General features: G+C 43.9%; 1 protein-coding gene across 10 annotated transcripts in view; it reads right to left on the bottom strand.

Moving 5' to 3' along the window:
* FRMD4A (FERM domain containing 4A) overlaps positions 1–26,314 on the bottom strand; it is an 849,800-nt gene that overhangs the window by 253,615 nt on the left and 569,871 nt on the right. The window contains exon 1 of one of the 10 annotated variants that reach the window (XM_059892531.1): positions 2,680–3,020. The exons of 8 other annotated variants lie outside the window; for them this stretch is intronic. The gene's annotated coding sequence lies outside the window, so the exon portion shown is untranslated. Of the gene's footprint in view, positions 1–1,908; positions 2,055–2,679; positions 3,021–26,314 lie in introns of those variants that run through there. One more of the 10 variants, XM_059892532.1, reaches the window with a different exon arrangement.

The raw sequence follows: 26,314 nt of genomic DNA on the forward strand, positions 1-26,314 counted from the left end.
GGAGGGATTTTCTGATCCTCATTTCAACCAACATTGTTCCCTTTCGACACAAGAAGAGTTTAATGTTGTTATTCTAAAGGTTACTTCCACAACACATCCAGCATCACTTTTTTCCAAGTTATTTGGAGGCAACATTATATTCACTAACAGGACAATAGTGTTGATTTCAAAGCAAGTCCAAATATTGCTTCCCATAAAGTAATTACAGCTATTTAACTCCATTGACAGAGGAGCCTGGTGGGCTAGTCCATTTGGTCGCAGAGTCGGACACAATTGGGCGACTAACAGGCACATACAACCTTTCCGGACCAAAGAGATTCAAATCTATTTGCAGCAAGACCCCCATTCCTGGTGTTCCTTAAAACACCCAGATTTCATTCACAGCAGAAAGGATCCCTCAGCCAACAGAAGAGGCTCATCCTCCGGCCCTCTGGTTGCAAGAGATGAACACTTGAAGAACCAAAGTCAGATGTCTACTGATTGAACTGTTTGTTTTTGGTCTTCCCACCTTGTCCAAGTCAGACTCCAAAAGGGGCCAAATGATATGAATGAACTTGAAGCAATTTAAAAACCAGAAACAATGAAATGTTTGTCTTCCCCAACTCCCCACTTTGTGGCACATTCAAGAGATGGCACATGGAGCTAAGTTCTACCTAGTATAAGTAACAGATTTCTGCATCCAACTCCTGAGACAGTGCCCCCAGGGTCAGCGGTGGCTTCCATGAATGAAGCCAGAAGCCTGCCCCTGGCTCTTTCTTGGACTTGTGCTCTCCAGAACATCACAGCCATGCTTTCAGAAAAAACCCACAGACTTGCAGATGCTGAGGTGTCAGGGGGATGTGAATAGCTGTTCAAAACTCACTCAGGTAAATAAAAATCAAGTCAGCCTGACCAGGGGCCTAAATACAGCTGAGTCTTTGCCAACACTTAATATAAGCCATCCGCCCTGAACAGCTCACATTTAGAAACTGGTGCTTGGCTTAGGTGTTCTGAGAATCCCTTTCACAGATGCTGGGAGGATTCACACTGAGTGAAGCCACAACTGCGGTAGCAACCTCTATTGGGATGTTCCATTCATAGGGGAGAAAGAACCTCCTCCTTTCACGGTGGGGTCAGGGAGTCCTTTATTGGCATTGGATAGCCTTTTCGCAGCAAGCAGAGTTTCCGGGGGACGGGCATGGCCGCATCATTCAGAAGGAGTGTGTCTATTAGGAAGCCACCGCCAAACCTATTATTAGAATAGCCATCCCTTGGAAATTCTCTCGAATCTACTGAGCAGTTACTCTGCTAACGAGGTTAGCACCGAGTTCCTGATGACACACGGGCAGCTTGCACACAGCTTTCAAAGTACAGGGCCGGTTCACCTTTCCTAAATGCACTATGCACCCACGCTGGGGCAGCTGCTTGCAATACAGAAGCACGGCTTTTGGTCATTTTTAAATGACCCCGTCCTGAAGGGGCTTCCCTCCTCCCCGCCTCCCGCTGTCTCCCTGCATCGAACTTGCTGCAGCCATTTGGAATGTGACGAGCAGTCCATTTTAGCAGACCTGATCTGCAGCCTGCCGCCTGCCCCGAAAGAAGGACTATTCCTGTCACTTCCAGACAAATGAGTTTTTAAAAAATATCCCGCCCAGGTCTGCCCGCAGCAACGTCCTTTCCTTTCTCCCTGGGTTAATCCAGCCTGACTGAGGTCAAGGTGCCCAAGAAAGTGGGTGTGGGGGGAGGGAGCAGAGTCTGTCCGCACGTGGGGTGTGCACTGGAACAATGTCACATCTTCAGCATTAAGTGCTCTATGTCCTCAGTAAAGCACAAGTGTCATGCCCCTCTCACCGGCCAGACATGGACCCAGAACTGCTGCAGAATCTATCGCCTGCCCGCAATCGCGGACGGGAAACAAAGACACATTACCTTTTATTCGTGGCGCTTCCCGGGGAGCCGAGGAACTTCAGGTTTGCAGCGGCGGATCCACCGAAACGGGAGTCCCATGCGCCCCGGGTGCGCAGGCCCGGGGCCTACCCGGCGGCATCCGCGCCCGGCGCCTCCGCCTCCGCCGTGCGGCGCCCGCAGCCGCCCCGCCGGCCCCGGCGCGCCCCCGCCCCCGCCGCCGCCGCCGCCCCGCCGCCCCAGCGGGTCCCCAGTCAGCCCATCGCCCGCTCGCGCCGCTCACGCCGAGCCTGGCCGCGCGCCAGGGCGCACCACCGCCGGCCCGCCCCTCGCCCGCGCGCCGAGCCCCGGGCCGCCGCGCCCAGCCCGCCGCATGCTGGGCGGCCCCGCGCGGCGGACCCGGGCACGGCGAGCGCGCTCGGGGCGGCGGGAGGCCGGGCGATAGGCTGGCTCCGGCGAGTCCCCGCGCGGCGGAGCGCGTCGCCGCCTTCCGCGCCCGCCGCAGGGCCCCGGAGCGCCGCCCGCACCTAGACAATGAACGCGCCCGGCCGGGCCCGGCCCCAGCCCAGCCCCGAGGTCCCCGGTACCGCCGAGCTGGCCGAGCCCCTGGTTCCCTCTCTGCTTCGCAAGCGATCGGGACAAAGTTAGGTCCTGAATCAGCCGCCGAACAGCAGAGGCTGTGCGGAGGAGAGCGGGGATTCCGGACCCGAGGACCCCGACTCTGTCCCCAGCAAATCTCACCGAAACCCACCGCGAGAGGCCCCCTCCCACCTGGGAGACCCAGGAAAAGGCTACCTTGGTTAAACTTGGCTGAAGGGTCGGCTCTTCTCCCTCGATCTAGTCCAGTTTTCTTGCATTAATCTCCCCTCAACTCTTTGGAAATGGAAGTTCCTGTGAGATAACCTAGTCGTGGGCTATTGTCAGAATTCGCAACAATTACTGCGGAGGGGAGACTCCCCTTCAGAGCCCGGGGGAGGAAGACGGCCTGACACGGTCTCTCTTCAAAAAAAGAGAAACAGACTGGGAGACTATCCCGACCGAGAACAATAACTCAATTCACATTGTATGTCTAAATGTTTATTAATTCAGGAGCTCAATTTGCCTTAGACACGTTTTCTTTTCTTTTTTTCTAAAGGAATTGTCAAAACACGGTTGATGAAATAAAGGGAGAAGCAGACAGGAGCACCCGCTTAGTGAAGGTGGAAAAGCCAGCTTGTCTCAGAGGTAAAATCTTTCTCTAGAACTCACTCTTCCCTTGAATTCCCAGGATCCATCCATCCACCTATCCATCCTTCAAGGGAGGGGCTGGTTCCCCTTTCACCCTGGTTTGATGGGGACTCTAGTGTACTGGCACCATTATTTCCAGGGCACTGGCAGGAGTGAAAACTTACAAACTTTATGTTATAATGAAAAGAAATCTCACACATCCTGTCTTCCAACTGATCTTACCAGACACAGCTTGTGTCTTCTCTAAAGATCTCTGGGAAACATATCTGACAGCTTGAGGTCTGTCAATCAACAGAAGGTAAACTGCCTGTGCAGATAGTGTTGGAGGGAAAGTTAACACCTATGATAAGGCCTACCCATCTTATCTCAAGCTGTGGTGATCACCATGCTCCTGGGTGGAGGACTTGATTGTCTGAATCTGAGTAATGGGAAGCTGAAAGGGATGTTTCTGTACTTCTGAAGTCCTTGGGGATTGTTCTTAAGCAAAGCCCAGTTCTCATGCTGCCACTGAAACCCATCTCCTTGTGTTCTGAAGCCCTTAGGGGGGATGTTATTCTTTAGAAGCAGGTTGTTTCTGGTGCTGATTTGTTTAGACTGTAACACCTAGCGGGTGGTGATTAAGGAGATGTTCAAAGGTAACATTTCTCTCCCAACTGTTAGTTTGCATTCTTAGAAGAGTCTTGGGGTTCCATCTACATCTACCTCCTGCCTTTCCACTGTGGCCATTGGAACTCTCAGTTTGTCCTGAACTCAAGTTGACCCACAAGCAAAGCCTCTTTCCAGGTTCCCTATCTTACAAAACAGCATCCTTCCTCTCCCCTCAGGGAGAGAAGGACCTTTCCTCTCCTTCTTTTCGTTCATTCTTCACTGTCAAGATATCACCAAGCCTGTCCTCATAAAGAGCTCTGGAAAGTTCCTTGAGACCAGCCCCTTGTCTCACTTGTTCCAGTGCCTGGTGCTGGGTGGTTAATCTTTGTGGCATGAGTAACCCATGCCCCTGGCCTTGGTCAGTGAGTATCACCCATCACCGTTGTGTCTCTAGCAGCATCCTGACTGGATCCCAGTCTTGTCTCTCAAACACATTCTCCACACCACCCAGAGTCATTCTGCTGAAACCCACATCTGATCACAGGACTTCTTTGCTTAAACCCATCCAGGTTTCCCTGGCTCTTAGGAATGAAGTCTTCACTTCTTCAGAGGCCTGACAAGTCCTGAGCACCAAGCCTTCCTTATCCATGCATCCTTGTCTGTTGCTACCAGACCGCTCTCCGCTTGAATTCCATAACCTGATTCCAGGTCCCCTATGTTCCTGGTTCTTGCTCGCCCTGTTGTTCCCCCAGCAGCCAGGGACTGTAGAAGCGACTCAGATCATGCCATATCTCTGCTTACAACCATCCGGGCTTCTCACTGCTCCTGAAGCATCCACCCCATCGTCATCCCATGTTATTATTCTCCAAGTCCCTTGCTATGTTTTGCCACCCAGGCCACTTTTCTGCTCGTGAATGGCTCTTTCCTATTCTTGGCTTTTGCGTGTCTTGTTTCTCCTGCCCAGAATGCTCACCTCTGCCCCCTCACTCTTTGTATTGCTGGCTCCTTGCCATCCTTCAGGTTTTAGCTCAAGTGCTGCCTCCTAGATAGCCTTCCCTGATCAGCACTTGGGAATTGACCTCCCCATCTGCTCTTTGTATCATCAGCCTGTTTATTTCCTTCTTAACTAAGGTTGGTACTCACGGCTGCATGTTAAAGGCACAGACTGATGTCAGACTTCCAGACTTGGCTCTTGCCTCTCATATCTGATAGCTGTGCAACCTTGGGAAAATGTCTTAACCTCTCTGTGCCTCCGTTTTCTCAGCTATGAAGTGGGACTCATAATACTACCAACCTCAATGAGTTGTTGTAAGGATTAAATGAATCAGTATATGTGAAAACCTTAGAACAGGACCAGGCAATATTAGTGTGTACATGTGAGGGCCTCTGTGGGTTTTATTCTCACTCTGACCCCAGGCCTGGGCTAGTTCCTGATGCAGGCTGTCTTTACCCCCTAAGTGTTTTGTGTTTGGACCCCAAACTGAGAATGGATAAAAATTTAGAAAAGGAAAAACTACATTTGAAAAACTTAAGTACTGAGAGAAATTGGCCATGGTTAAACTAGATTAATGAGATAAAAATTTTAAGGTAAATTATCTGGAGGTTAATGAAAATATGACGGGAATCTATCCTCTCTTTCATCAGCGGTGATCCTTGGAGTTAATGGATGACAAGCTTTGCCAGTCTGAATTCTATAATGGTTTGTTTTCCGAAGAGAAGCCAATTCCAACACTGACAATTCAGGCAGTTTCTTGCAAAGACATAAAGAATCAAAGGACCTTGGCAAAGCGTTGGTCTGTCGGCCAGCCCTAACCTGTGGTTGTGATGAAAGAATAGAGAATGTTTCCATTTTAAGCTCGAATGTGATGCTTTTTGAAGCATTAAACTGAAAAAAGAAACATGGAAGGCCAGTTTCTGGACATATGCCTTTGTGTTTTGCTTTCAGTACCGGGGAAGATTCAGAAGGAAGGAAAAATACTTTCCTTTGGTTCTTCCTGAGGGCAAGCAGGATTTTGAGACCTGGTAACATAGGATTCTCATACAGAGCTAGGGAGCTTTGTGTTGAAAGGAGGTGAAGTCTCCAGTAGAGGAGAGGTGCTCGGAAGCTTGCAAATGGGGGATGGAGAAAAGGGTGGAGAAAGGCAATGGCACACCAGGAAGATGAAAGGGCTGCCACCAGCAAATGGGAAGACCCTTACTGCATGTCTGCAGAGTGCCTCAAGAGGGCACTGCTCATCTGCCAGGGTAGCATGGGGACACTGGTAAAGGTAGCAAATTCTAGGAGGTGTGTCTTAGGCACAGCACAGGATCTTAGGCATGGAATCTTTGGCTTTAAAAATGGACCTCAACGGGACTTCCCTGGTGGTAAAGTGGTTAAGAATCTGCCTTCCAATGCAGGGGACTCAGGTTCGATCCCTGGTTGGGGAACTAAGATTGCACATACCACTGGGAAACTAAGCCGGCGTGCTGCAGCTACTAGAGCCCACGTGCCACAACTAGAGAGCCCACACACCACAAGGAAGATCACACGTGCCGCAACTAAGACCTGACACACCAAATCAATAAGAGTAATATAAAATGGAGGCTTCCCTGGTAGCTCAGCTGGTAAAGAGCCCGCCTGCAATGCAAGAGACCCCGGTTCGATTCCTGGGTTGGGAGGATCCCCTGGAGAAGGGATAGGCTACACACCCCAGTATTCTTGGGCTTCCCTGGTGGCTCAGATGGTAAAGAATCCACCTACCATGTGGGAGACCTGGGTTCAATCCCTGGGTTGGGAAGATACCCTGGAGGAGGGCGTGGCAACCCACTCTAGTATTCTTGCTGGAGAATCCCATGGACAGAGGAGCCTTGTGGGCTACAGTCCATGGGGTTGCAGAGTCGGAAACGACTGAGCGACTGAACAACAACAGTATAAAATGGACCTCGTTCTCAGGTCCTTGGGCATTTCAGTGGCATCTCTGCTGGACCAATGACAAGAGACCCTTTTTGTGTCATGAGGTCGAATGTGAGTTGGGGGAGAGGAGACAATGAGTAATTCCTGCCACCTTGGTGAGAAAGGACATAGATTTAATTGCGCTTAGAGGAGTAAACTAATACGACTTTTTTTTTTTTAATGCCCAAAGTTGCAGAGCAAAAATTATACACTCTTCACTAATAGAAAGTACCTGGTTCTTAACTCTGGGATCTGAAGTCATAGCTTTCCTAACAAGCTCAGGGAAATACATGGAGCAGTTAGAAGATGCCTCAGCTTGGATCTTAGCCAGAGTAGCACAGATGGTGGAGAACGATGGGCCCCACTCTTTCCTTTGTGTATCTGCCCAGCAGAGGACACACACCAGCGTGGGGTGGATCTGAGTCAGGGCTGCATAATCCTTCTGTAGGAACCTGTAACATGGAACAGCCCTAGAATTGTGCTCTGAAGGTGCAGTGTGACCTTGAACAAGTCTCTTAATTTTTTGGTATCCGTTTCTTCACCTTTAAAACTGGCCTGATGAATGGATAAGAAAGCTGTGGTACATATACACAATGGAGTATTACTCAGCCATTAAAAAGAATACATTTGAATCAGTTCTAATGAGGTGGATGAAACTGGAGCCTATTATACAGAGCGAAGTAAGCCAGAAAGAAAAACACCAATACAGTATACTAACGCATATATATGGGATTTAGAAAGATGGTAACAATAACCCTGTATACGAGACAGCAAAAGAGACACTGATGTATAGAATAGTCTTTTGGACTCTGTGGGAGAGGGAGAGGGTGGGATGATTTGGGAGAATGGCATTGACATATGTATAAAATCATATATGAAACGAGTTGCCAGTCCAGGTTCGATGCACGATACTGGATGCTTGGGGCTGGTGCACTGGGACGACCCAGAGGGATGGTTGGGGAGGGAGGAGGGAGGAGGGAGGAGGGTTCAGGATGGGGAACACATGTATACCTGTGACAGATTCATTTTGATATATGGCAAAACCAATACAACATTGTAAGTTAAATAAAATAAAATTTAGACTGTGAAAAAATAAATAAATAAATGGCTAAAATGAAAAAACAACAAAAACAAAACTGGCCTGATAGGGACTTCCCTGGTGGTCCAATGGCTAAGACCCCTCACTCTCAGTGCAGGAAGCCTGGTTTCCATCACTGGTCAGGGAACTAGACTCCACATGCCACAACAAAATCGAAGATCCTGTGTGCCACAACTAAGACCCAGCACAGACTAATAAATATTTTTGAAAAACCGGCCTAATAATCATTTCTCTCTCTAGCCTTATTAAGACCATGGATTCAATAGGTATCAAATATTTCCAAAACCATACAACTGACCACAATTGATAGCTAACATTATTTTGAGTATATACATCCTGTGCCAGGCACCATGCTAAGAACTTTCCAAAACATTCGTTAATTTGATCATCACAAGAGTCCTATGAGGTGGAAATTATTTTTCTCTCTCTTCTACAGATGAGGAACCTGGGGTTTTAAAAGGTGAAATAACAAGCTGAAGGGACTGTGTTCCTCACAATTGAACCCAGAGTCATCCTTTTGTGACTCTGAGCTCTTTTCTTCCAAGCTTAACCATTACATACTAATACACATGACATATACAGGCAATCTCAGTGCAGAGCCATGCACTTACTTTGATATACACTTTTAATTGTGGATTGAGGGACTTCCCTGGCGGTCCATTGGTTAAGAATCTGCCTGCCAATGTAGGGGACATGGATTCAATCACTGGTTGCTGCAGAGCAGCTAACTGGTTGGATCACTTAGTTGCCGCAGAGCAACTAAGCATGTGCACCACGGCCACTGAAGCCCGCACCCTCTAGAACCCGTGCCCGGCAATAAGAGAAGCCACTGAAATGAGAAGACTGGACCCCGCAACTAGAGAGTAGCTCCTACTCGTCAGAACTAGAAAAAGGCCACACGTGGCAATGAAAAGCCCTATTCACCGCAATGAAGACCCAGCACAGACAGAAATGAATAAACTTAATTTTTAAAAGTTATGCATTGAGTCACACTTGGAAGGCATCTAGGAAGAGGTACTTGTACTGTTATATTAGTTCCTAACCTGTACCAAATAGACATTGTTTTACATTCCATTCATGTTTCTGGAGAACAAAAGTGGCATGTTTTCTTTCTACACTTTCACCAGATTTTGAGGATAAAGCAAGACCCCTTTGGGGGCAGGTTAAAGTCCTTGACTGGCTTTAAGTAAATCTGATTGTATTTTTATACCCAATCCTTTTTTCTTCTTATCCCAGGTCAATTAAAGGCCAATTCTGAGCCACTTCAATCAAAAAGAAAGAATTATATCTCCTCTCCTGGCCTGACAGCAAGCACTTAAGTCCACAGTCCCTGGGGTAGATGAAGAAATCATCTAATAGCTGTGTTTTATGTCATTATTTTTTTTAAATAGCAATGCCATTTTAAAATAGCTATGTTTGATAATCTTGTTATGTTCTCATTACATGAAATTGTTGCTTATTATTTTTTCCTGTTTGGGAATCCTGATTTAGATTGCCTCAACTCAGGGCAGCAAAAACCCAGGGCAAGTCTTTGTGAAACACAGACAAGAATCAATCAAAACATCACAAGCTAATTAATGTCATTTGGAGCCCTGGGAGCAGCTGTATCACAGTGAGTAGCATATTATAAAATTGGTGTACATCAGAAGTACACTCAAGGACATAGATTAACTCTCTCACCAAACCCTTTCTGTTTATTTGCTCTGAAATATGTATTAACAATAGTTAAGTCTTGGCACTTAATGCCAGATACTGCTTATGCATTTTACATACAACAACTCATTTAATCTTTTCAACAACCCTGGGGGGTCAGTGCTATTATTAACCCCATTTGGAGGGAAAGGAATAAGGCAGAGAGATGGTTTATAACCCACCTCAGATCCTACAGAGGACAAGTAAGCAACAACCAAATATCAAACTTAAGTGGTCTGAGTTCAGAGTTGAGATTATTGACCCTCACTCAACTCACTGTCCAATGGCCAAGTATTAAATTAGGAGGCATTACTTCCCTTATTCCGAACACAGTGTCTATCAGCAGGAACTTAGTATTTGTTACTTATTTGTGAGCCCATCACCGCATTATGAAAGGGCATTAAGAGAAATATTTGTGAAACTGAACGGAAAAAATTTTCAGCAAGTATTTCTCTTTCAGTTGAAACTTCTAATAGAGAAGGCTTTTGTGCAGGTGATGTCAATCATCAATCTCTCAAGCAAGCAAGAAGAATGTATTGGAACCATGAGCCAGTGTTGGGGGAAGGGGCCCAGGATTTAAGAGAACAGAGGCCCCTGTGCCCCAGGGGAGAAAGTAACTCAGTTTCTTGGAGTTGAGATGGGGCTGAAAACTGTCATTAAGTGATGACTTGTGATATGATGACTTTTTTTCTGCCATCAAATATAGATCAGATCTACCCTGAGTTATAATGGCTAAGAATTTGCTATAATTCACGTCATAAATAAAGTGGGCTCAGTGCAGCAGATTTCTAGGGTTCTGATTCAAACGGGAAGTTGGTTAGGCTGTTTGCTGAGATGGGAATTGGATATGCAAGATTAGAACTCAAAAAGATATATGGGTGGAAAAGGAAAAAAATTGGCAATGCCTGTACACAGAGGAAGGAAATCCTGAAGGAAATCAGTCCTGAATATTCATTGGAAGGACTGATGCTGAAGCTGAAGCTCCAATACTTTGGCCACCTGATGCAAAGAACTGACTCATTGGAAAAGACCCTGATGCTGGGAAAGATTAAAAGCAGGAGGAGAAGGGGATGACAGAGGACAAGATGGTTGGATGGCATCACCGACTCGATGGACATGAGGTTGAGCAAGCTCCGGGAGTTGATGATGGACAGGGAAGCCGGGCGTGCTGCAGTCCACGGCGTTGCAAAGAGTCAGACATGACTGAGTGACTGAACTGTACACCTAGGGCATTTAAACCTATGGCACTTGATGAGATTGTCCAGAAAAGATACCATAGTGGGAAAGAGGGCTCAGGATCTAGCTCTCAGGTAGTGGTTCTCAGACTTAAGCCAGCATTGGGATCACCTGGAAGACTTGTCAAAGCCGATCCCCTGGGTCTCACCTTCTCCAGCGAACCACCACCGCCTCCCCCCCGCTGCCGCCCCCCGCCCCCTGCCGCCCCCGCCACCACCTCACAACAGAGTTTCTACTTCATAGATCTGGGTTGAGGATGCAAGAATCTGCATTTATTTTTTTTAACTTTTTATTTTGTATTGGGGTATAGCCTGTTAACAATGTTGTGATAGTTTGAGGTGAACAGAGAAGGGACTCAGCCATACATATACATGTAGCCTTTCTCTCCCAAACTCCCCTCCAATCCAGGCTGCCATACAACATTGAGCAGAGTTCCAAGTGCTATACAGTAGGTCCTTGTTGGTTCTCCATTTTAATTATAGCAGTGTTTACATGTCCGTACCAGCAACTATCCCTTCTCCCCATCCTCTCCCCGGCAATCATAAGTTTGAATTATGATTTCTGATCAGTTCCCAGGATGTTGATGGGGCTGGTCAGCAAGCATCACTCTTCTGCCACTGCAGCCTTGGCTTTGCTCCAGGCACCCTGCCCCCCCACTGTTGTTCTGACCCCTCAAACTCCGTCTGTCCCAGGGCCTTTGCATGGCCTGCTGCCTGGAATGCAGCTCCCCAGATATCAGTGCAATCAAGTCCAAACCTTTTCCAGGTCCCTGCTCAAATGTCACCTTCTTAAAGAGAGACTTTCTGACCATCTCTCTCTCTCTTTTTTTTTTTCTAGTAATGAGACATGGAAGCAAGTTTTCTTTCTCTTAGTGGTCATTTAGTTTTTCAAATGCCAAACTCACTATGATCTATGACCATCTTTCTTAAGAAAGTAACTCCTCTCACTCACTCTCCTGCTTCTGCCCTTCACCCTCATCCCTTCTCTGTTTTTTTTTTTTCCTCTAGGTTGCCCTTCTCACCTTCTAACAGACTATATGACTTATTTACTTGTGTGTTTTGTTCATATCAGTCCTTCCCAGGAGAGGAGGGATTATGTCTTTTTTTTTTGTTTTTTTTTTTGCTGACTCTCTTAAGCCTAGAACTGTCCCTGGCACATATCAAATGTTCAATAAATATTCATTAAAGGATGAATTTAATGAAGGAATAAAGATTCTTTTGTGTAGAATTGTAGTTTTAAGAATTTAATTCTGGGACTTCCCTGGCAGTCCAGTGGTTAAGACTTTGCTTTCCAATGCAGGGGGTGCAGGTTTGATCCCTGGTCAGGGAACTAAGATCCCACATGCCTCCTGGTCAAAAAACCAAAACGTGAAACAGAAACAGTGTTGTAACAAATTCAATGAAGACTTGAAAAATGGTCCATATCACAAAGAACCTTAAAAAAAAAAAAAGAATTTAATTCTGATGGAAATTCTTTATAAATGGTTTCTTCCATATCAAAAATGAAATATGATCATGTTGTTCCATTCTGAGAGAAAAAAAGAATCTCCTCTCCTACCTGGGGGTAAAGTCAAAGATCTTTGATATGTTCACCAATAGGCACTGGTTGGGCTGGGACATGACAGGGAACACACTCTGAGGTAGTTTCCATCCTCCTGTTCCCTATTTGGTTAACACACTCTTGCTCTATATTAAACACCTGGATAACAACACTCTCTTGCTCTTTAATGGCCTATGCATATCTCTACCCACTTTAACCATTTCTGCATTTGTCTGCATGCCTCACTCAGGATTTCCTCCAACGTAGGAATCATGGTGGTGCTTATTTTGGGGTTTTATTTTATTTGAAGTCCTCCAACTTTGTTCATCTGTATACAGTATATTTAATGTTGCTTTATCACTGTTTTTTGGCTAAGCATTATGATCATTATCCAGTAGATTTTTTAAGTGAATCCTTGAAGTCCTCCAACTTTGTTCATCTGTATACAGTATATTTAATGTTGCTTTATCACTGTTTTTTGGCTAAGTATTATGATCATTATCCAGTAGATTTTTTAAGTGAATCCGTTCAGCTAATAAAAAACAGAAGAAGCATCTGTGATGGTAGGAAACAGCATTTGATCAGTGTTTATATGCAATTCCCTGTAATTGTTTTAATAAAAGTGGCCTAAATTATAGTCAATCTGAAGCTATAAATGAGCTCTGTTGCTCATAAATGAGCCAGGGCGAGTTGTGCAGTGTGTATGCACTGTTGGCAGTGCAGAACTTCTGCACTGTGTTCTAAGGATTCCTAAAAGCGTTCATGGAGCCCTGATGAAACACTTAATAATGCTGCAGCTGTAAATTCTATCTTGAAATGGATATTTTTCCATCTCCCCTCTCAGTCTCTACTTAGTAAACTCTAAACCATTTTGATGTTGACTTTCCAAAACACAAGGTTCTGCCTTGGTTTATATTCTTTTATATTCTTCTTGAATGGGGTCTTGGGAAGACCCTTAAGGGTGCTTTCTTGGATTCCACCCTCTTTCTCACTCTTTCAAAAGTGCAAAATAAAGAAATAAACACTGTGGTCTGAATAGCTGCTCCCAGGCAGAGGTGAGGATGTGAAAGTCACTCAGTCGTGTCTGACTCTTTGTGACCCCATGGACTAAACAGTCCATGAAATGCTCCAGGCCAGAATAGTGGAGTGGATAGCCATTCCCTTCCCCAAGGGATCTTCCCAACCCAGGGATAGAACCTAGGTCTCTCACATTGCAGGCAGATTCTTTACCAGCTGAGCTGCCAGGGAAGCCTGAGGTGAGGATACTTGAGGGCAGTTTTGGTCTTGAGTTCTCAGTAGAAGCGTGGATACAGCAGAGACAAAGGAAAGTACCTTTAGAATCTTCAGAGGATGCCTTCTGTGCTATTTGCAAAGAAAATTCTCTTGGCAATGGTTATAACCTAAACTGGGATCAGACAATAATAATAATAATGGCTATTATTTATTGAATGGCACCAGGAACATTATGTGAATCATCTTTAATTCCTGTAGCAACACTGCAAGTAGGTGTTGAGTCCAGCCCCAAGGCCACAGGTGGGAGGCCTTGCCCCAAGGCCACAGAAGCAGAGCCCAGAACCAAGGCCACCTCTGAAGGTGGCTGAGACCCTTTGTAACTGTTGCCAAAAGCCCCCTTGACCATTGCCAGCAGACTTCTTGACCCCAAATTAGGCAAAAATGCCCACCCCAGTAGTCACTCTATGGCACCCTAACCAATCACCTACTGCCAACCTTCTAGCAGGAATTTTCTTTGTCTTGAGGTTATAAAACTTGGTTATTAACCCACGAAAAATGGTTGACTCTCCTTGGTCTGTCAGGAGGTTGGCCCACTGCACTCACAGTGCCCACATTATTTCTACTGTTTGTTCTTAATAAACTCACTCCTTTATGAGAAGCTGCATGTCTGGAAATTCTTTTCCAATCTGTACTTGGATTGCTTCAACAGTAGGTATTATCAATTTCCATTATATAGATCCAGAAAATGAGGCTCAGAAACATTAAGTAACTTGCTGAAAGTTCATACCCAGAAAAAGGGCAGATTTGAATCCAGGCATCCTGAAATGTAAGGTCAAGTGGGCCTTAGGAGGCCTCACTATGAACAAAGCTAATGGAGGTGATGAAATTCCAGTTGAGCTCTTCCAAATCCTAAAAGATGATGCTGTGAAAGTGCTGCACTCAATATGCCAGCAAATTTGGAAAACTCAGCAGTGGCCATGGGACTGGAAAAGGTCAGTTTTCATTCCAATCCCAAAGAAAGGCAATGCCAAAGAATGCTCAAACTGCCGTACAATTGCACTCATCTTACACACTAGCAAAGTAATGCTCAAAATTCTCCATGCCAGGCTTCAACAGTATGTGAGCCATGAATTTCCAGATGTTCAAGCTGGATTTAGAAAAGGCAGAGGAAACAGAGATCAAATTGCCAACATCTACTGAATCATTGAAAAAGCAAGAGAGTTCCAGGAAAATATCTGCTTTATTGACTATGCCAAAGCATTTGACTGTGTGGATCACAACAAACCATGGAAAATTCTTCAAGAGATGGGAATACCAGACCACCTGGCCTGCCTCCTGAGAAATCTGTATGCAGGTCAAGAAGCAACAGTTAGAACTGGATGTGGAACAACAGACTGGTTCCAAATCAGGAAAGGAGTACATCAAGGCTGTATATTGTCACCTGCTTATTTAACTTATATGCAGAGGACATCACGAGAAATGCTGGACTGGATGAAGCACAAGCTGGAATCAAGATTGCCAGGAGAAATATCAATAACCTCAGATATGCAGATGACACCACCCTTATGGCAGAAAGTGAAGAAGAACTAAAGAGCCTCTTGATGAAGGTGAAAGAGGAGAGTGAAAAAGTTGGCTTAAAACTCAATATTCAGAAAACTAAGATCATGGCATTTGGTTCCATCACTTCATGGCAAAAAGGTGGAGAAACAATGGAAACAGTGAGAGACTTTATTTTGGGGGGCTGCAAAATCACTGCAGATGGTCACTGCAGCCATGAAATTAAAAGACTCTTGCTCCTTGGAAGAAAAGCTATGACCAACCCAGATAGCATATTAAAAAGCAGAGACGTTACTCTGCCAACAAAGGTCCATCTAGTCAGTTATGGTTTTTCCAGTGGTCATGTATAGATGTGAGAGTTGGACAATAAAGAAAGCTGAGCACCAAAGAATGGATGCTTTTGAACTGTGGTGTTGGAGAAGACTCTTGAGAGTCCCTTGGACTGCAAGGAGATCCAACCAGTCCATGCTAAAGGAAATCAGTCTTGAATATTCATTGGAAGGACCAATGCTGAAGCTGAAGCTCCAATACTTTGGCCACCTGATGTGAAGAACTAACTCATTGGAAAAGACCCTGACGCTGGGCAAGATTAAAGGCGGGAGGAGAAGGGGACGACAAAGGATGAGATGGTTGGATGGCATCACCAACTTGATGGACATGAGTTTGAGTAAGCTCCAGGAGTTGGTGATGGACAGGGAGGCCTGGCATGCTGCAGTCCATGGGGTTGAAAAGAGTTGGACACGAAATCAGTGACATCAGTTCAGTGAACTGAACTGATGGCAAATAACATAATTTTTTTCAACAAAATATATGAATGTTCTTATTGAGCCCAACAGCCACTGGAACCAGTAAATAATCATATACACAGCTAGGCACCGCCTGTGACAAACAGCTTTATCACACCCTTTTGCCCTGTGCCTGCACCAGTAGCCACTGCATCATTTATCAAGAATGCTCTACTTTTAAGCCTCTGGGAGTTTCATGGCAAAAATCTAGTAGTTTTAAAATTTGTCTTTTTAAGAAAACTTTAAGAAAAGGAAAAGTGTCTCGGAAATTTGACTTTTTAAAAGAATAGCTTCCTGAGCATATCTTTTCCCTCAGCCAGAGGAAACTGCTGGCTGAAATTTTCAAACTCAGAGATGAATTGTTAGTTTTCTTCATGGAATGCAAATAAAAACAAACAACCAACCCACCCAACCCCCCCCACACACACCAAAACTACAGCCTTTAAAGGGAACCCTAGTACATTACTCTTGCCTGGAAAATCCCATGGACGGAGGAGCCTGGTAGGCTACAGTCCATGGGGTCGATAAGAGTCGGACACGACTGAGCGACTTCACTTTCACTTTTCACTTTCATGCATTGGAGGAGGAAATGGCAACCCACTCCAGTGTTCTTGCCTAGAGAATCCCAGGGACTGTGGGGCCTGGTGGGCTGCTGTCTATGGGGTCGCACAGAGTCGGACATGACTGAAGCGACTTAGCAGCAGTAGCAGCAGCAGTACATTGTTGGTGGGAATGTAAATTGGTGCAGCCATCCTGTCCCTTCACTCATGAAGCTGCCATTCTAGTGGAGGAGCCAGGCAATAAACAAATAAGTGAGTAAGTACATAGTTTATGAGATAGGATTGGCTGTGGCCAGGAGGGAGGTATATCATGTGGAAGTTGGATTGTCGAGAGAGAGGGCAGAGCCTCCGAAAGGCGAGTGTAATGAGTGGGTAAAGAAGTCTGGAAGGTGAGATGAGGCTTGACCATATGTATACCCAACACCTCTCTACCTCCCTGGGGCACATTTGCATCCTGCAAAAGAGAAGATGGCTATGGGCAAGATGAAGAGCTATCAAGTGACTCAGCTGTGGCCCCTGCTGTGCCCAAGAAGGGGAAGGCACCAGGGGACACCTCCTGTTGTAAAGGTGTCCTGGTTTCCATTTTGTTAAGGCTAATTGACAGGGTATACTTTACTTTCAGTGAAATATTTTACAAAGTTTCTCATACAAATTCTCTCCTGAACTCTATAATTGTAACATGAGGTCTGAAAACATTCAAAAAGGAGTGTGTCTTGGTGTCCGTATAGTCAAAGCTATGGTTTTTCCAGTAGTCATATATGGATGTGAGAGTTGGATCATAAAGAAGTCTGAACGCTGAAGAATTGATGCTTTCAAATTATGGTGCTGGAGAAGACTCTTCAGAGTCCCCTGGACTGCAAGGAGATCAAACCAGTCAATCCTAAAGGAAATCAACCCTGAGTATTCATGGGAAGGATGAGTGCTGAAGTTCCAATACTTTGACCACCTGATACGAAAAGCTGACTTATTTGAAAAGACCCTGATGCTGGGAAAGATTGAAGGCAAAGGAGAAGGGAGAGCCGAGCATGAGATGGTTAGATAGCATCACTGACTCAGTGGACATCATTTCAGTTCAGTTCAATCGCTCAGTCGTGTCTGACTCTTCGTGACCCCATGGACTGCAGCATGCCAGGCTTCCCTGTCCATTTTACCAACTCCCAGAGCTTATTCAAACTCAACGACATGAATCTGAACAAACTCTGGGAGATAGTGGGGGACAGAGGAGCCTGGTGTGCTGTAGTCCATGGGGCTGTAAAGAGTCAGACACGATTTAGCAACTGAACACATCTGGGGGAGGGATAAATTAGGAGTTTGGGATTAACATATACACACTACTATATTTAAAATAGAAAACCCACAAGGACCTACTGTGTAACACAGGGAACTCTGTTCAATGTACTATAATAACTTGAATGGGAAAAAAAGTTGAAAAAGGATATATGTATATGTGTAACTGAATCACTTTGTTGTACACCTGAAACTAGCAACATTGTTAATCAACTATGCCCCAATATAAAATAAAAATTTGAAATAAAATACAAATTAAAACAAATAGGAGTATACCCTTACCATGGGCAAGTTCATAACTCATAAAATAACCATGTGCAAAGAATGTCAATTAATGAAATCATATAGTAAATATTAAGTAACTGTATTCAATATGCCTGTGATGAGTACTGACAGTAAAACCATTATCAACAGTATGCTAAATTAATAGTATTGACTAATATCAATAATCAATGGCATTCAATATTACTCAAAATAATAACAGTTGTAGTCTAATAAGAGTTTTATTGGTCCCTGGTTGTGGCACAGAAACTTGTTCATGTACAGATATGTACATTATAACTATTTTTAGTAATCCCTTGGTTGAAATTGTGAAGAATTCTTACCAGATTTTCAAAATGACCAAAACTTAAAAGAGAGCTAAAAAGCAGAATTCATAAAGGTCTGAGAAGCTTTATGAAAATGATGGACTTAACAACAGGAAATATGGTTTTAACCAAACCAACTACATATACATAGGATGAAAAAAAGCAGTACTAAAAAAAAAATCCTGAATTTTGTTGATGACACACTTAATTAGGAACCTGGAGCATTACAGGGTTGGCTCAAAATCTAGTGCAATATTAGTACACAAAGTAAACCAGAGTGTTAACAGAGGGGTTTATAGGACCTATATATTCAGAACATATGCGAATTACTGAGTTTAATTTCATGGGCTACATTTTAAGATGAATGCTTGCAATTTTAACTATGTCAAGATGAACATAATTAGGGATGCAAAGCTTTCAGAGCCAACTTCAGTGATTGAAGGGAACAGGGATGTTTAGTCCTTGAAAGAATAGCTCTGGTGAGGGAAGACAGGAGCCAGCTACCTGGAGAATTGATTTCAGGGAGATCTGGTGTGTTAAGTGCTGGTACAGGAAACTAGATCCCTGTGGGGACAGAGGGGCTTTAAGAGTGCAGACTTTACTGTGACTTTGTAACTCAGAGCTGCTAACCGATGGGGCGGCCTCCTTGTGACACCGTGGGTGGGTGTCCCTGCAGGGGCTAGGCACCACCTGTGATCCTGCAGGTGAGAAGCCCTCCCTGGGTGGGCAAATGGACTCCTGACCCTGAGTTCCCTCTGAGTCTCGGAGTCAGGGAGCAAGTACCACCAACGAAGAGTTCCATTTGGGTGGCTGGCTCAGGCGCTATGGGTTCCCAACACTAGTAATTTGTATTCAGAGAACAAACGTAACGTTGTCTGACTTTAAGCAGTGCTGAAGGCATGGACTTTGAGAAGTAAACACTATCTGGAATGGCGCTGACTGCAGGTCAATTAGAAATGCAGATCCCTCCAAGATAGGAGTCTGCTGTTCATTTATTGAGTTCCTCATCCTCAAAGGCTGCCTGACCTAGCTTGGCCTGGAATCCGCTAGAAGGTTTCATCTTATCCATCCCCTACCCCCACCCCCACCCCCACCCCCACTGCAGACTGTTTCAGAGACTCAGTTCTATCAACTCAACCACACACTCAAGAAGTGGTTCCTCACTTCTTGAGGCTGCTTTCATCCAGCTCATGGACCTCATTGCTCCTTTGGCTGCTCTTGGGGTTTAGCCCTGTCCACCCCCTCTGGCTTTGGGAGCTTGTACTCCAGTACTCCTGCCTGGAAAATCCCATGCACAGAGGAGCCTGGTAGGCTGCAGTCCATGGGGTCGCTAAGAGTTGGACACGACTGCGCGACTTCACTTTCACTTTTCACTTTCATGCATCAGAGAAGGAAATGGCAACCCACTCCAGGGTTCTTGCCTGGAGAATCACAGGGACGGGTGGGCTGTGGTCTCTGGGGTCGCACAGAGTCGGACACGACTGAAGCGACTTAGCAGCAGCAGCGGCAGCCCAAGTCAAGTTCTCATTGCCCTGGAGGAAAGGGCCAACAGGCGTATAATTGGCATTCAATAGCCCTGTAATAATTCCATTTATTGACTATCTATGTGCCAGACATGTAACAGTCTATGTTTCATTTAATTCCTGTAATGACATTTCAAAGCAGGTGTTATGCCCACTTTACAGAAGAAGAAGCTGAGGTTTAGTGGCTAACTTGCATAGGTTACTCAATGAGAAACAAAACTGGAATTGAAACCTCTCCATCTGCTTCCCACATCTATATTTTTCTCTAGTTTTGAGTCAGCACTTTAATAAAATGATGCCAGGTTTTCAGTAAATATTTGTTGATTAGTGCTTTTTTTTGTTTGTTCACTTGCTTTTAGGGGATGAAGAAAAACATTCTCTTCATTTTCATTAAAAAAAAAAAAGCAGGCCATGATCTTAGGACTCTCCTGAAACAGTGGTTGAGTGGATTTAAAATGAAAGCTCTATGTTTGACAAATTTGCTGTGAGATTTTGTACTTGGATAATTCTAAATGGGAAAAGAATCATCTCTGTGGGCCTACTGAAGTTTCAGCTCTCAAAACTTAATTGAAATTATAAATGAAATTTTTAAAAATTCAGTATAGCAGGAATGAGTCATACTATCTGATAAAGACTCTCATCACCAAGTAGTGCCTTGAATTTAATGAATAACAAGTCAGGCGATGGCCCAGATGACAAATGTGTGTGGCACCAATTGTGGCAGCTAGGGCCTGATTCAAAATTTGTAAGTATGGGATGGATTGTCAGGAGATTCTTTGACTTTACCCAATTCCTCTCTTTTTTTGTATCTTAATACTCTGAACAAAACATTTTTTTTAGTAATAAGCACACGTTGTACTTTTATTCCCCCTAGGGAAAGAAAAAAAATCCAAACCCGGAAACTGTAAATATCAAACTTCACGAGGCAGCAACTCTGAGCAGAACAGAAACACACCATTACAGGCTTCCTTGGTTCCCAAGTTGGCAGGAGTGACAGAGATGTACCCCTCATACCACAGGCAGATGGGACAGGAGATCCAAGCCAGCTCCAGCACCATCCTCACTGGATGTGTGGCTCTGGCTAAAACTGTTTAACCAGCTTCGGACCCTCAGTTTTATCATCAATAAAAAGGGAGATAAATTAAGCAAAACGTACAAGACAGCATAGTAAACTATAAAGCACTTTATGGAAAGTGGTTGCTACTACTTTAGTCCACAGTATTCCAGTGGGGAGAAATCAACTCATTTGCTATTAGAATTTTACAAAATAGAAACAAAGTCATGGATGTAGGAAACAAACTTACGGTTACCAGGAGGGAAGTGTAGTGAAGTCACTCAGTCGTGTCCGACTCTTTGCAACCCCATGGACAGTAGCCAACCAAGCTCCTCCGTCCACGGGATTTTCCAGGCAAGAATACTGGAGTGGGTTGCCATTTCCTTCTCCAGGGGATATTCCCGACCCAGGGATCGAACCCGGGTCTCCTGCACTGTAGGCAGACGCTTTACCGTCTGAGCCATCAGGGAAGTCCACCAGGAGGGAAAGGGAAGGATAAATTGAGAGATTGGGGTTGATATACTTACACTACTACATATAAAATAGGTAACTAATAAGGACCTACTGTATAACACAGGGACTCTACTTAATACTCTGTTATGACCTACATGGGAAAAAAATCTAAAAAAGAGTAGATATATGTATGTTTATAACTGATTCACTTTGCTGTATACTCAAAACTAACACAAGATTGTAAATCAACCATACTCCAATAAAACTCTAAAAAATAAAAAAAAAAGGAGATCCTTGTTCTAAAATTGCCCACAGCAGGTTCTCTCCCTGATTACTGATTTGTTTTTCTCCTTTGTACTCATCATTTCCTAACATAATATGTTTGATGATTTGTCCATTGTCTGTTTCTCCATATTAGATGATTTCCTGAAGGCATTGTTTTTAGCCACTTTGTTCTGTGTTGTATCTCAGAGCCTTGAATGATACTGACACACACTAAGCTCAGTAAATTCTTGTTGAATTAATACATGTCAAATGATATTTCTAGTTTCAATGACCCCATCCTAGCCCCAACTGGGGTACCAACATTGTTTTGGAAGGAGGCTTTGAGAGTCATTTATTCATCCATTTATTCATTCACTTTACTGATGTTTATAGAATGTCTACTATTGCCAAAGCTCTGGACCAGGTGATAAAGGAACCATGCTAAGTGTGAGTTTTGGATCTCAATCAAGACTATTGTGAAACAAATAAGATCATCTGTACTCTTTTTCTAGATGTATGTTACTATATGACATCTATTTTTCTCTTTCTGACTTATTTCACTCTGTATGCCACTCTCTAAGTCCATCCATGTCTTTGCAAAGGACCCAATTTTGTTTGGAAGTCCAAAAGGGGATGTATGTATACGCATGGCTGATTCATTTGTTCATGATACTGTGAAGCAATTATATGCCAAGAAAAATTAATTAAAAAAAGAATATTGTAAAACAAAGCAAAATAGCCTTTGTAAAAACAAAACACACACACAAAGGATTTCAAATACATATTTAAATGATAGTGAAAGTCACTCAGTTGTGTCTGACTCTTTGCGACCCTAATGGACTACACAGTCCATGGAATTCTCCAGGCCAGAATACTGGAGTGGGTAGCCTTTCCCTTCTCCAGGCAATCTTCCCAACCTAGGGATCGAACCGAGGTCTCCTGCATTGCAGGCAGATTCTTTACCAGCTGAGCCACAAGGGAAGCCCAAGAATACTGGAGTGGGTAGCCTATACGTTCTCCAGCAGATCTTCCTGCCCCAGGAATCAAACCAGGGTCTCCTGCATTGCAGGTGGATAATTTAGCAAATGGGCTATCAGGGAAGTCCAAATGTCCCCTAACTCCCAGGTTCCATTCTACTTAGTATCTTTATAGCTCATTTATAGATATCTTGCTTTGGGCGGCTTCGTCTTAGATTTAGAAGGTTTCTCTTAATTTCCAAAGTGCTATTTGATTGGGTGCTAAAGAGGAAATACTGTATTCTCTGGTTTCTTCCATACTTGCTTAGGAAATGGTTGCAATTACAATAGATATGTGTGTGGGGGGTGCATAAAAATTTAGGTAGAATTTAGTTTGTGATATTAGATATTGATTACACATTTGTTTCTATGTACACATAGAAAAACATGACATTCTTTGAAAACCTCTGCCTCTCTCACTAAGTTTTTTTGTAAAATTTTACTGTTTGATAATTTAGTTGTTGATTTTTTTAAAAATTTATTTATTTATTTTAATTAGAGGACAATCACTTCACAACACTGTGGTGGCCCCGGCCACACATAGTCACAAATCAGCCACAGGTGCTGAAAGTTAATATCTACTTTACAATGAAAAGGAAATAAAAACTTCCAAGCAAAGCAAAACTTGAACTTCAGCTTATTGCCAGCTTTCACTGAAAAGGCTATTGAAGTTTGACTTATAGAAGCAGGAGAAAATTTGGAGTGTTTTTCTTTTTTTCATTATGCTTCATTTACAAAGTTATGCTGGTTTCACATGTACAGCAGAGTGATTCAGTTGCATGCATTTATCTATTCTTTTTCAGATTCTTTTTTCATTATAGGTTGTTACAAGTTATTGAATATGGTTCCTTGTGCTATACAGTAGGGCCATGTTGTTTTATCTATGTTATATATATTAGTATGTGTCTTAATCCCATACTCTGAATTTATCTCTTCCCCCACTTTCCCCTTTGGTAACCATAAGTTTGTTTTCTATGTCTGTGAGTCTGTTTCTCATCTGTAAAGAACTTCATTTCTACCATTTTTTTTTAAGATTCCACATATAAGCAATATCACATGATAATTTGTTTTTCTCTGTCTGACTTGCTTCAGTTAGTATGATAATCTCTAGGTCCACCCATGTTAAATAAGTGAGTTTAAAAGATAACATTAGTGAATAAGGTTGATGTGCAGAAAAAAACCCCAAAAAAGTCCCTTAGCAAAAAAGATTAAAAAGGAAATCCCTGTTCTAACGTGGTGACTTTTAAATAAGCCAGTGGTCGGTGACTTTGTTTACACTGCAGTTGGAGCTCATTTTACTTAGGAAACTGCTCATTCGTCATTGTACTAATGAGTTAATAAGCAACTCGATTCCTGTTTTTTCCAGTTGTGTGCTGCCCCACTTTACTTCTGGGCAGCAATAGCATAAACAGTTTGAAAGGAAGGGTTCAAGAAGGAAAGAAAACTTAGAGCTAGAGACTTTCAGAAATATGCTTGCAGAATATATATCTCAAAGAATAATGCATTATTGCTAGACTTAGAGTGTAGAATATATATCACAATGATGTATATTTATATACAATAAAAAGTGCCAATGAATGAAAAAGTAGCAATTAAGTGGAAGAGTATCTCTTTAGAAATCTTAATTTTTTAAAAGTCTGGATTGAAATTCTGCCCCCAAATGTACACCTGACCATCAAAGAGGCCACTGAAAACTCTCCCTCCACAGTCCCAAACCTCTCCCATCAGTCAGGACGGGAGATGGGGGTTTAAATTGGTCAAGTTTACAGCAATGGGAGAAAGCCTTCAAGGGAAAAGCAATTTCAGAGTCACAGCAAATCTATTAGATGAAGAAAAATAAAGTCAGGCATTTTAGCATTCCTCTAACATCTAGGCACTATTTTGGTGGAAGCAAAACTATGTAGCTACTGATGTAGTTTCCATCCAAACATTTGGGTCTTGTTAGGACAATGGCACCCCACTCCAGTACTCTTGCCTGGAGAATCCCATGGACTGAGGAGCCTGGTGGGCTGCAGCCCATGGGGTCGAGAAGGGTCGGACACGACTGAGCGACTTCACTTTCACTTTTCACCTTCATGCATTGGAGAAGGAAATGGCAACCCACTCCAGTGTTCTTGCCTGGAGAATCCCAGGGACGGAGGAGCCTGGTGAGCTGCCGTGTATGGGGTCGCACAGAGTCGGACACGACTGAAGCGACTTAGCAGCAGCAGCAGCAGCAGCAGGACAATACTACATGCTGTCCTTAAGGTCATGACAATATTCTTTAACTGAACTCCTGCATCACGTCCCTCAAACCCCACCTGCCCTCACCTACTCCTACTCAGTTATTTAGACCCAATTATTTAGTATATTGAGCTCATTTTTCCAGAATGAGGTTCTGGAAAATTCTTCAAGGTGATTATAGGTATTCTTTCTAGGGTGTTAGAACCTATACTACAACATACACTTTAGTTGCACTCAGATTCAGACACATTATCAGAACTTGAGTTTTAATATTGTGGATGTATATTGGAAAACCACTGTACCTAAGAGTATTTCCCCAACAGTCCTAGGAAGTCAGAAATCAAACACTGGTTCTCACCTGGGAGTGCTTTGTTTTAGGCAAGTACTCTTCATTATTATTCCAAAAATTTTTTACACACATTATGTCTAAAAGGGCCTGGGAGCCAGTTTCTATATTTAATGCATTGTTTTCTTTTTCTTTGAAAAATCCTTCTGTTGCTCTTAGAATGGGAGGAGTTCTGTACAGATGCTTCAATAGCAGAACAGTAACAAACATGTAAATTCTTACTGTGGTCAGGCATTGTGCCAAGCACTCTATTTATCTTAAGTCACTTAACACTTTATCCCCATTGTACAGATAAGGAAGAGTCACAGAGCTAGTGAGAGTCGAGATGAAATTCAAACTCAGACAGCATGGTTCCAGTGTCCTCACATTATTCCATATTGTTTCTCTAGCAAGCTTTGCCTCCTTATGTTAAGAATTCAGAAATTTTGTCTGGCAGCTGCTACGGACTGAATTTGTCCCCCACCAAATTCATATGCTGGAGTTTTAACCCTCAGTATGATGGGGTCCTTGGGAGGTTGATTAGGGCTGGATGAGGTCATGAGATTGAGGTTAGTGTCTTTGTAAGAAGAGGAAGAAGGATATCTCTGGTGATCCAGTGGCTCAGACCCTGTGCTCCTGATGCAGGGAGCCCGGGTTTGATCCCTGGTTAGGGAACTAGATCCCGCTTGCCACAACTAAGAGTTCACCTGCTGCAATTAAAGATCCTGTGTGCTGCAACTAAGACTTGGCACTGCTGCTGCTGCTAAGTCGCTTCAGTCGTGTCCGACTCTGTGCAACCCCATAGACAGCAGCCCACCAGGCTCCCCTGTCCCTGGGATTATCCAGGAAAGAACACTGGAGTGGGTTGCCATTTCCTTCTCCATTGCATGAAAGTGGAAAGTGAAAGTGAAGTCGCTCAGTTGTGTCTGACTCTTCGAGACCCCATGGACTGCAGCCTACCAGGCTCCTCCATCCATGGGATTTTCTAGGCAAGAGTACTGGAGTGGGGTGCCATCGCCTTCTCTGAAGACTTGGCACAATCAGGTAAATAAATAAAATATTTTTTTAAAAAAAAGAAGAAGAAGAGGGAGAGACACCAGAGCTCCCTCCCTGTGATGTGAGGACACAGTGAAAGGGTGGCCACCTGCAAACAGGGAAGAGAGCCCTCGCCAGACACCACTCTGCCGGCACCTTGACCTTGGACTTCCTGGCCTCCAGAACTATGAGAAATAAATTTCTGTTGTTTAATC

Source organism: Bos taurus, chromosome 13 (assembly GCF_002263795.3).
Source record: "Bos taurus isolate L1 Dominette 01449 registration number 42190680 breed Hereford chromosome 13, ARS-UCD2.0, whole genome shotgun sequence".
In the NCBI taxonomy this organism is placed as follows: domain Eukaryota; kingdom Metazoa; phylum Chordata; class Mammalia; order Artiodactyla; family Bovidae; genus Bos; species Bos taurus.